This window comes from Lolium perenne, chromosome 5 (genome assembly GCF_019359855.2).
Source record: "Lolium perenne isolate Kyuss_39 chromosome 5, Kyuss_2.0, whole genome shotgun sequence".
NCBI classification, from domain to species: Eukaryota; Viridiplantae; Streptophyta; class Magnoliopsida; order Poales; family Poaceae; genus Lolium; species Lolium perenne.
The window spans coordinates 123,719,495-123,731,987 of NC_067248.2; positions in this window are offsets into that span (position 1 = coordinate 123,719,495).

Consider the following 12,493-nt stretch of genomic DNA (forward strand, 5'->3'; position numbering starts at 1 on the left):
TCTAGAGGCATGAACCTACTATCGAGCATAAATACCCCCTCTTGGAGTCACAAGTGTCCACTTGGCCGGAGTTTCTACTAGCAACGAAGAGCATGCAAGATCACAAATAACATATGACATGAATATATAATCAATCTCAACATAGTATACAATATTCATCGGATCCCAGCAAACCAAACATATAGGATTACATAAAGATGATCTTGATCATGTAGGGAAGCTCACAAGATCTATACATGAAGCACAAAGTGGAGAAGACAACCATCTAGCTACTGCTATGGACCCATAGTACAGGGATGAACTACTCACCCATTACTTCGGAGGCGGGCATGGCGATTTAGATGCCTCCGACGATAATTTCCCCCTCCGACAGAGTGCCGGGAAGAGCTTCAGAACCCCCCGAGATGGGTTCTGCGATGGCGACCGTGACGAAACTTTTCGTGGATGGAGGCTCGGGTATCCAGGGTTTTCCCGAGAAGATGTATAAATAGGCGGAGGATTTAGGTCGGTGCGGTGCCTGGTGGGCCCAGACCCCCTTGGCGCGGGCCAGGCCTAGGCCGCACCATGGGGTTGTTTGGCCGCCCTGTGGCGCCTCTTCGACCCCCCTCTGGACTTCGTCTTCGTTTCGGTACAATATTGACTTCGAATTTTGTTTCGTCCAATTCCAAGAATATTTCCTGTACAACTTTTCTGAAATACAAAACAACAGAAAACATGGAACTGGCACTGTGGCATCTTGTTAATAGGTTAGTGCCGGAAATCATGTAAAAGTGCAACGAAGTGTAAGCAAAACATGTATGAACTGGTGTAAAACAAGCAGGGAGCATCAAAAATTATAGATACGTTTGAGACGTATCAAACATCCCCAAGATTAACCCCTGCTTTTTCTCGAGTATGTGATAACAAAGATAATTTTTGAGGTGACATGAAGCCAACACAATCTTGATCAAGCATGTAAAGAATTGTGAGCTGGGATCTGTACTCTAACATAGGCATGATAGATATAATCCAATAGTACTTACCAACTATGTTATAACATGAAGAGTAACTCAAACAAAGGATCATGAATAATAGTGCATTGAAAGCAACGGTGTGTTTATGATCATAGAGTAAACATAACAAAGTGGTACTCAACATGTCCTTATGGAATAGCAAAACATAAATGCAAGGACACCTTCAAAGTTCAGAGGGTGACTAGATACAAGTAATTTGAGAGCAAGCAATAGCACAATCATGAATCAATCAATAATAATTTTGGGACTATGCACATTGCACTAAGAATGAAAACTATGCTCTCTTAATTGATGCATAAAGTAGAAGATCAAGACTCAACATAATAGTAAAAGAGAGACTCTTTGCAGAGTAAGCAAGATAAACAAGTTTTATAAACCTTCCAATAAGTATGGTACTTATTAGCTTTGAGCTCTCACTGCCCCTATCATAAGTATCTTGAATGGTTAAAGTTAATGTGAGTCAAATATGAGTCATATGCTTGCAAATCACAAGTTGAAAATCTCATGCCCCTTGAATACGAGTACCTAAATGGCTAAACCTCATGCTACTCAACTTAGGTCCCAAATAAGTTCTTGTCATTGTATGTATACATGTATCATTGAGAATCATCAACGGGGTACCTCTTGCCCGATGATATGGAGATACTCTTGTGGAGCAATCCCATGCCAAAATGACAAGACAAACAGACAGTGAGCATCTCAGCATTTTTTTTTATTTACTATGGGTATAGCTTTTTATTGCAAATGCTTCATAGAATGCTCACTATGGCTTAGCTGTAAATTTCCACCATGAATGATGCATGGCTTAGATTAGCGGCACAGGTGTTTCCCTAACCCATATAGAAACTTCATGGACTTATAAAGCATGGTTCTACTAACTCCCAACTCGCAATTTGCAAACATATAAACTTTATAAGATAGGCACAATGATCAAATTTATTAAGTACAAGAAAGTAAATGTGCCATCAAGTTCGTGAGAGCTTTACTGACTAATTTTCTCATGCCAAAATTTAATTTGGAAGATAAAAAACATGATGAATTACTTGGAATAGCAATAATGCTACTAGGTAGATATGGTGGACACAGTTGGCAAACTTTGTTTTATGGTGGTTGGATGCACGAGTAGAGTTCATACTCAGCACAAACGAAGGCTAGCAAAAGACTGGGAGCAACCAACTAAGAGAGCAATAATGGCCATAATCATGCATAGCGACAAAACATTATCAATCAAAGCATAAAGTAATATTACAAGTCAAAATCTAAATGATCATAGAGGCTTTAGTTGACTGGTTATAGTCAAAACATGGTGTAAGCATACACCAAGTCAATCCAATAAAGCATCATAGGAGAATACCACAATATTATGCTTTTATGATAGAAACAACACATGATTCTTTCAATCTCACATTATGCACTCTCAGCCATTTGAGACAAGTCATGATACAACAATAAATACTGACCATATGACAAGAATAACATCCAACATGACATGCCAAAGTCTATGCCACAGTCTAGACAAGCTTCCTTTTGCATCAGTCGTGAAAATATTTTACTCGTATCCAACACCAATCAACTTATTTGAAATAACTCTCGGAGATGAAATTTATTATGGACCAGAGAGCTAATCATACATAAATAAATAATACTAACATGCTCTGAACAAAATTCAAGTGAAATAACAAGAGCTAAACGCAGTACCAAAAAACTAGAACACTCGCAGAACAATAACAGCGAAAACTAGAGCGTTCTATGCAATTAAAAAGGAGCGGGTCTTTCTCCAAAAAAAGGTGTCGGGATTCAAAATATGCTACATCAAAAAAACAAAACAAAAAACAAAAATAAATACGCTCCAAGAACAACACATAGCGTATGAATTAATAAAAATATAGCGCATAAAGAGATGACCTGTTGCTTTGTTGATGAAGAGGGGATGCCTTGGGCATCCCCAAGCTTTAACGCTTGTACCTCTTGAATATGTCTTGGGGTGCATGGGCATCCCCAAACTTAAGCTTTTGTCCATTCTTCATCTCATCACATCATTCTTCTCTCACTACACTTGAAAATTTCATTCACACAAAATTTCACACAATTCTTCATTAGCAGATTAGTACAATTAAAATAAATAAATCCACTTGGGTTCAGTACTAACATATATCAAATCTATTAAAGCATAAGCTACTGTAGCAACCTTTTAAAAAGCTCTTTGATCAAAAGAACTCAAAAAGAAAGAGATTTAAGAGGCAAATGCAAATAGTGCAGAAATCTGTCAAAACAGAACATCAGGTAAAGATCGACATTTTTTAAAATCGTATGTTGCTTATCTCGAAAAGTGGTCAACTAATGACAGTTAGATAATAACCTGGGGCATATCCATAAAAAAATGACAGTTCAAAATTCTGCTCTGGCTTTTTGTATGAATTTTATGGTAACATCACAAAATCTGTTTTCAGGTCAACAACTTCTCCAAATCTTACTTTCTTCCTATTAGAGGCTATTCTTGGCACAAAAACAAAATAAAAGTAACAAGGAGAGGTTATTACAGAAGTAATAACTTCCAAAACTCAACGAAAGAAAAATTACTGCAAATAAAACATGGGTTATCTTCCAAGAGTGTTTTTCTTTAACGCCTTTCAGCTAGGCTCAGAAAAAATGCGAGCATCAAGTATTATCAAGTGAAGAAGCATTAACATCATAATTTGTTCTAATAATAGAGTCATAAGATGACTTCTTTTTTTCCGAGGGAAGTGTTCTATACCTTTCTTGAGTGGAAATTGATATCTAATAATCCCATCTCTCATATCAATAGCAGCACCAACTGTTCGAAGAAACGGTCTTCCCAAAATAATTAGACAAGAAGCATTGCATTTAATATCCAAAACAACAAAATCAACGGGGACCAGGTTATTGTTAACCATAATAAGAACATTATCAACTTTCCCCAAAGGTTTTTTTGCAGCAATATCAACAAGATGAACATCCAAATAACATTTTTTTCCAACAGTTGCAATTCAAGCATATCATAGATTTTTCTAGGCATAACGGAAATACTTGCACCAAGATCACATAAAGTATTGCAATAAAAACCATCTATTTTCATCTTAATGATGGGCTCCCAGCCATCTTCTAACTTTTTAGGAATAGAGGCTTCGCGTTTTAATTTCTCCTCTCTCATTTGCATAAGAGCATTTGTAATGTGCTTTGTAAAAGCCATATTTATAGCACTAGCATTAGGATTTCTAGAAAGATTTTTTAAGAACTTAATTACTTCAGAGAGATTGCAATCATCAAAATCAAATTCATTTTTATGAAAGGTAAAATTACTCTTGTCTCCCATACTCCGAAAAATTTCAGCACACTTATCAGGAGGAATTTCAGTGGTTCTTGGTAATTTTGTAGAAGGAGCGGGGACTTTTCCTACACCATTTACTTTATTATTAATAGTAGGAGAGTGCCTAGCATTTGAAACTTCATTACTATTGGTGGTGGTGATGGTATAAACTTTAGTCAAATTATTATTTCTAGCAATTTCATCTTCTTTTTCCCACCTAGCATGCAATTCTACCAACATCCTAACATTTTCATCAATTCTAAATTGAATGACATTCAAAGTTTTAGTTTCTTCAACATCATGAGGAAACACTTTTAATTTAAGAAAATCAACATCATGAGCAAGGCTATCAACTTTAGAAGCAAGAATATCAATTTTGCCAAGCTTTTCCTCAACAGTCTTATTGAAAGCAGTTTGTTTACTAATATATTCCTTTAGCATGACTTCAAGATCAGAGGGTGCACTTTTATTATTCCTATAGGAATTACCATAAGAATTTCCATAAGCATTACCATTATTAGAAGGATATGTCCTATAATTGTTGGTACCAAAATTATTCCTATAAGCATTGTTGTTGAAATTGTTGTTTTTAATAAGTTCACATCATCATGCTCCTCTTGAGCAACCAAAGAAGCTAATGGAATATTACTTGGATCAACATGTCATTTACCGTTAACAAGCATAGACATAATAGTATCAATCTTATCACTCAAGGAGGAGGATTCTTCGATAGAATTTACCTTCTTCCCTTGTGGAGCTCTCTCGGTGTGCCATTCAGAATAATCTATCATCATATCATCAAGTAGTTTTGTTGCAGCCCCCAAAGTAATGGACATAAAGGTACCTCCAGCAGCTGAATCCAGGAGATTTCTTGAAGAAAAGTTTAGTCCTGCGTAAAAAGTGTGGATGATCATCGAAGTAGTCAGTCCATGAGTGGGATAATTCTTTACTAAAGATTTCATTCTTTCCCAGGATTGAGCAACATGTTCATTATCAAATTGTCTAAATTTCATTATGTTGCTTCTCAAAGATATAATCTTAGTAGGAGGATAATATTTTCCAATAAAAGCATCTTTGCATTTAACCCAAAAATCAATACTATTTCTAGGCAAAGATAGCAACCAATCTTTAGCTCTACCTCTCAAAGAGAAAGGAAACAATTTGTAACATCCCAACCTTGTTTATCTAAATAAATGAGTGTTCATGTGCATCTCATGCATGTAGTTTGAGTTTGAACAAAATTTGCATCTCCATTTTCAATTATGCAAATCCCTCTAATTCAATCTTATTCAAAATCTCTCAAGTTTTCAAAATGGACAACATGGCATTGTTCATCAAACCAGTCCATGCGTGTTTATTACTTCCCTGGAAAATTTGAGTTTCAAACTTCATTCAAAAACAGATTTGAAAATTGGTTTTGAAAAGAGAAACAAAAATTAGAAAAAGAAAAGGGAAAAAAATATGGGGAGAACCCCTCCTCTCTTCTCTCCCTGGGCTCAGCCCACTCTCTTCTCTCTTTTTCCCTCTCTGGCCGCGGCCCAAGTTGGCCCAGCCGCACCCCTCACCAGCCCAATGTTTTTCCCCGAGGGGGTTTTCGCAAAAACGCCTTTCTTCCCCGCGCCTCCAAGCAGGAGGTGGCCGCACCGCGTCCGCCCGATGGCGCCGGCGGCCCCGATCGTCCCCGCCGCCCCCCGGCGGCTATAAAGCCCCGCCGGCCGCCGCACCTAACCCTAGCTTCCCCTATTTCTCTTCCCCGCTCTCCCGTGACCCCCCAAACCCTAACCCTACCGCTTGCAGGGACGGCCGGCCACCGTCGATTCTGGGGCCGGCGAGCATCCCCGGCCACCGTCGACCACGCCATCTTGCTCGCGGTGAGCTGCCGCTCCTCCCTAGCCCCTCGCTTTCCCCTCTCCCTCTCTGTATCGCTGCCGCCACGCAGACCCGCCCCCGGCCGCCGCTCGACCTCGCCGTCGGCGGCCGTGCTCGGCGACCAATCGTGGGCGCCGCCTCCATTAGGTCGCCCGCGTCGCCAGGAGCGTTTCCCCCACCCGCGCGCCTGCGATTGTGGCCCGAGTCGCCGGATTGCAACCTCAACCGAGCTCCCAGGGAGCAATGGCGCTGCTGACGTCAGCATGACGTCAGCGTGACGTCATTAATAGCCTTTTCTATTTTCTGTATTTAATTTCTGTATTTTTTAAATAGGAAATATTATGACAGGTGGACCCCATCTGTCAGGATTTTAATAATTTAGGAAATGTTTAGAAAAAAATAAAGTTATGACAAGTGGGTCCAAATTATTAAACTTTTATTATTTTTATTTAATTTTCAGAAATTGTTTTAAAATGAATTAAACTTTGGAAATTCATAAGTAATTCATTTTAAATCAGAAAAATATGAAATTATTTATCAAAATGATCAGAAAAACATTTCCTAATTGTTTATCCATGTTTCATACATCTTTGAACCAATTAAATATGAGCCTTAGTAGAAACCCTAATTTGACCCCTCTCATATGTCGGGGTTCGATGCCGAACCCCTCTAAATTCTGTCGATGCACCTAGGGTTAACCGAATCCCTTTAATATGACATGTCATCATATTGTATGTGCATTGCATTGTACCTTGTCTTGATTGTGCTCTTCCTTTCCGGTGTTTGGTTCTTCATCGATAGGGACCGAACGCGAACCTGAGATCAATGCCACCGAAGAGCAGCACCAGAACCACGAGGGACAAGGCAAGCCCTAACCTGGTTCATATATGGTTTCGAAATGCTTTACTTCTGGTTCTTACATATTGCATCCGCTTCAAATATTTTTTATCGGCAGTTGTAGATATCCTATGTGTGCATAATTCCATCCTTGTAGCCCAGAGTTACTGATCCACCGCTCCCAGCAAAACTAGGTCTGAGCTTGTTCGCATCGCTAGAGCCGTATATGTGTTATGCTTAGCCATGCTTAGCTATTAAAGTCTGATCCATCCGGTTGATGAATCAGAGCTACGAATGAACCTAGTTTGACAGGTGATACGTCTCCGACGTATCGATAATTTCTTATGTTCCATGCCACATTATTGATGTTATCTACATGTTTTATGCACACTTTATGTCATATTCGTGCATTTTCTGGAACTAACCTATTAACAAGATGCCGAAGTGCCAGTTCCTGTTTTCTGCTGTTTTTGGTTTCAGAAATCCTAGTAACGAAATATTCTCGGAATCGGACGAAATCAACGCCCAAGTTCCTATTTTCACCGGAAGCATCCAGAACACCCGGGAAGGACCAGAGGGGGGGCACTGGGCCCCCAGACCATAGGCCGGCGCGGCCCAGGCCCTGGCCGCGCCGCCCTATGGTGTCATCGCCCCTTCGACCCTCCTGCGCCGCCTCTTCGCCTATATAAAGCCCCTGGATCGAAAACCCTGATACGATTGGCGAAAACCACAGAAACCTTCCAGAGCCGCCGCCATCGCGACGCCAAGATCTGGGGGACAGGAGTCTCTGTTCCGGCACGCTGCCGGAGCGGGGAAGTGCCCCCGGAAGGCTCCTCCATCGACACCGCTGCCATCTCCACCGCCATCTTCATCACCGCTGCTGCTCCCATGAGGAGGGAGTAGTTCTCCATCGAGGCTCGGGGTTGTACCGGTAGCTATGTGGTTCATCTCTCTCCCATGTACCTCAATACAATGATCTCATGAGCTGCTTTACATGATTGAGATTCATATGAGTTTTGTATCACTACTATCTATGTGCTACTCTAGCAATGTTATTAAAGTAGTTTTATTCCTCCTGCACGTGTGTAAAGGTGACAGTGTGTGCACCGTGTTAGTACTTGGTTTATGCTATGATCATGATCTCTTGTAGATTGCGAAGTTAACTATTGCTATGATAATATTGATGTGATCTATTCCTCCTACATATGCATGAAGGTGACACTGTGCATGCTATGTTAGTACTTGGTTTAGTCTGTTGATCTATCTTACACTAAAGGTTACTAAAATATGAGCATTATTGTGGAGCTTGTTAACTCCGGCATTGAGGGTTCGTGTAATCCTACGCAATGTGTTCATCATCCAACAAAAGTGTAGAGTATGCATTTATCTATTCTGTTATGTGATCAATGTTGAGAGTGTCCACTAGTGAAAGTCTAATCCCTAGGCCTTGTTCCTAAATACTGCTATCGCTGCTTGTTTCTTGTTTCTTGTGTTACTACTGCTGCAATACTATCACCATCAACTACACGCCAGCAAGCTATTTTCTGGCACCGTTGCTACTGCTCATATATATTCATACCACCTGTATTTCACTATCTCTTCGCCGAACTAGTGCACCTATTAGGTGTGTTGGGGACACAAGAGACTTCTTGCTTTGTGGTTGCAGGGTTGCATGAGAGGGATATCTTTGACCTCTTCCTCCCTGAGTTCGATAAACCTTGGGTGATCCACTTAAGGGAAAACTTGCTGCTGTTCTACAAACCTCTGCTCTTGGAGGCCCAACACTGTCTACAGGAAAAGGAGGGGGAAGTAGACATCAAGCTATTTTCTGGCGCCGTTGCCGGGGAGGAAAGGTAAAAGGTACTCACACTCCGGACCTCGGCTACTAAGCTATTTCCCGGCGCCGTAAGTACTCGAAGCTATTTCCTTTAGATCCTGCAATTGCATCTTTTTGTTTCTTGTTTACACTAGTTTGGCATAATGGACAAGAATGAGCTTCTATTTCTGTTTCCTGATTTAAAAGATGGATTGTTTGATGCGAAAATTAAAAAACCTATGGAATCTTATTTGCATGCTGGTAGTAATATTAGTATGAACGCTTTGAACACCATTGTTGATAATAATATAGAAAGTTCTAAGCTTGGGGAAGCTGGTTTTCATGATCTTTTTAGTCCCCCAAGCATTGAGGAGAAAATTTTCTTTGATGATACTTTGCCTCCTATTTATGATGATTATAATGATAGTGGTCTTTTGGTACCACCTACTATGGAGAGTAAATTTTGTTGTGATTATACTATGCCTCCTACACTTGATGAGAATAATAATGATAGCTACTTTGTTGAATTTGCTCCTACTACAATTAATAAGAATAACTATGCTTATGTTGGGAGTAGTAATAATTTTATGCATGAGACTCATGATAAGAATGCTTTATGTGATAGTTATATTGTTGAGTTTGCTCATGATGCTACTGGACATTATTATGAGAGAGGAAAATATGGTTGTAGAAATTTTCATGTTACTAAAATGCCTCTCTATGTGCTGAAATTTTTGAAGCTACACTTGTTTTATCTTTCTATGCTTGTTGCATTATGCTTCTTGAACTTGTTTATTTACAAGATTCCTATGCATAGGAAGCATGTTAGACTTAAATGTGTTTTGAATTTGCCTCTTGATGCCCTCTTTTGCTTCAACTACTATTTCTTGCGAGTGCATCATTAAAACTGCTGAGCCCATCTTAATGGCTATAAAGAAAGAACTTCTTGGGAGATAACCCATGTATTATTTTGCTACAGTACTTTGTTTTATATTTGTGTCTTGGAAGTTGTTTACTACTGTAGCAACCTCTCCTTATCTTAGTTTTGTGTTTTGTTGTGCCAAGTGAAGCCTCTAATCGAAGGTTGATACTAGATTTGGATTTCTGCGCAGAAACAGATTTCTATCTGTCACGAATCTGGGTTGTTTTCTCTGTAGAAAAATCAGAAAAATATGCCAATTTACGTGCGTGTTCCTCAGATATGTACGCAACTTTCATTAGTTTTGAGTTTTCTGATTTGAGCAACGGAAGTATTTATTAGAAATTCTTCTTTACGGACTGTTCTGTTTTGACAGATTCTGCCTTTTATTTCGCATTGCTTCTTTTGCTATGTGGGATGGATTTCTTTGTTCCATTAAACTCCAGTAGCTTTGGGAAATGTCCAGAAGTGTTAAGAATGATTGTGTCACCTCTGAACATGTGATTTTTTGATTATGTACTAACCCCTTTAATGAAGTTTATGAGAAGTTTGGTGTGAAGGAAGTTTTCAAGGGTCAAGAGAGGAGGATGATATACTATGATCAAGAAGAGTGAAAGCTCTAAGCTTGGGGATGCCCCGGTGGTTCACCCCTGCATATTCTAAGAAGACTCAAGCGTCTAAGCTTGGGGATGCCCAAGGCATCCCCTTCTTCATCGACAACTTATCAGGTTCCTCCCTTGAAACTATATTTTTATTCGGTCACATCTTATGTACTTTACTTGGAGCGTCTGTGTGCTTTTGTTTTTGTTTGTGTTTGCATAAATTGGATTACATCATGCTTGTGTGGGAGAGAGACACGCTCCGCTGTTGCATATGAACACATGTGTTCTTAGCTTTTAGTATTCATGGCGAAGTTTCTTCTTCGTTAAATTGTTATATGGTTGGAATTGGAAAATAATACATGTAGTAATTGCTATAATGTCTTGGGTAATGTGATACTTGGCAATTGTTGTGCTCATGTTTAAGCTCTTGCATCATATACTTTGCACCCATTAATGAAGAAATGCATAGAGCTTGCTAAAATTTGGTTTGCATAATTAGTCTCTCTAAGGTCTAGATAATTTCTAGTATTGAGTTTGAACAACAAGGAAGACGGTGTAGAGTCTTATAATGTTTTCAATATGTCTTTTATGTGAGTTTTGCTGTACTAGTTCATCCTTGTGTTTGTTTCAAATAAGCCTTGCTAGCCTAAACCTTGTATCGAGAGGGAATACTTCTCATGCATCCAAATCCTTGAGCCAAACAACACTATGCCATTTGTGTCCACCATACCTACCTACTACATGGTATTTTCCGCCATTCCAAAGTAAATTGCTTGAGTGGTACCTTTAAAATTCCATCATTCACCTTTGCAATATATAGCTCATGGGACAAATAGCTTAAAAACTATTGTGGTATTGAATATGTAATTATGCACTTTATCTCCTATTAAGTTGCTTGTTGTGCGATAACCATGTTTACTGGGGACGCCATCAACTTTTCATTGTTGAATTTCATGTGAGTTGCTATGCATGTCCGTCTTGTCTGAAGTAAGAGAGATCTACCACCTTATGGTTAAGCATGCATATTGTTAGAGAAGAACATTGGGCCGCTAACTAAAGCCATGATCCATGGTGGAAGTTTCAGTTTTGGACATATATCCTCAATCTCAAATGAGAAAATTATTAATTGTTGTTACATGCTTATGCATAAAAGAGGAGTCCATTATCTGTTGTCTATGTTGTCCCGGTATGGATGTCTAAGTTGAAGAATAATCAATAGCGAGAAATCCAATGCGAGCTTTCTCCTTAGACCTTTGTACAGGCGGCATAGAGGTACCCCTTTGTGACACTTGGTCAAAACATGTGCATTGTGATGATCCGGTAGTCCAAGCTAATTAGGACAAGGTGCGGGCACTATTAGTACACTATGCATGAGGCTTGCAACTTGTAAGATATAATTTACATGATACATATGCTTTATTACTACCGTTGACAAAATTGTTTCATGTTTTCAAAATCAAAGCTCTAGCACAAATATAGCAATCGATGCTTTTCCTCTATGGAGGACCATTCTTTTACTTTCAATGTTGAGTCAGTTCACCTATTTCTCTCCACCTCAAGAAGCAAACACTTGTGTGAACTGTGCATTGATTCCTACATACTTGCATATTGCATTTGTTATATTACTCTATGTTGACAATTATCCATGAGATATACATGTTACAAGTTGAAAGCAACCGCTGAAACTTAATCTTCTATTGTGTTGCTTCAATACCTTTACTTTGAATTATTGCTTTATGAGTTAACTCTTATGCAAGACTTATTGATGCTTGTCTTGAAGTGCTATTCATGAAAAGTCTTTGCTTTATGATTCACTTGTTTACTCATGTCATATACATTGTTTTGATCGCTGCATTCACTACATATGCTTTACAAATAGTATGATCAAGGTTATGATGGCATGTCACTCCGAGAAATTATACGTGTTATCGTTTTACCGCTCGGGACGAGCAGAACTAAGCTTGGGGATGCTGATACGTCTCCGACGTATCGATAATTTCTTATGTTCCATGCCACATTATTGATGTTATCTACATGTTTTATGCACACTTTATGTCATATTCGTGCATTTTCTGGAACTAACCTATTAACAAGATGCCGAAGTGCCGG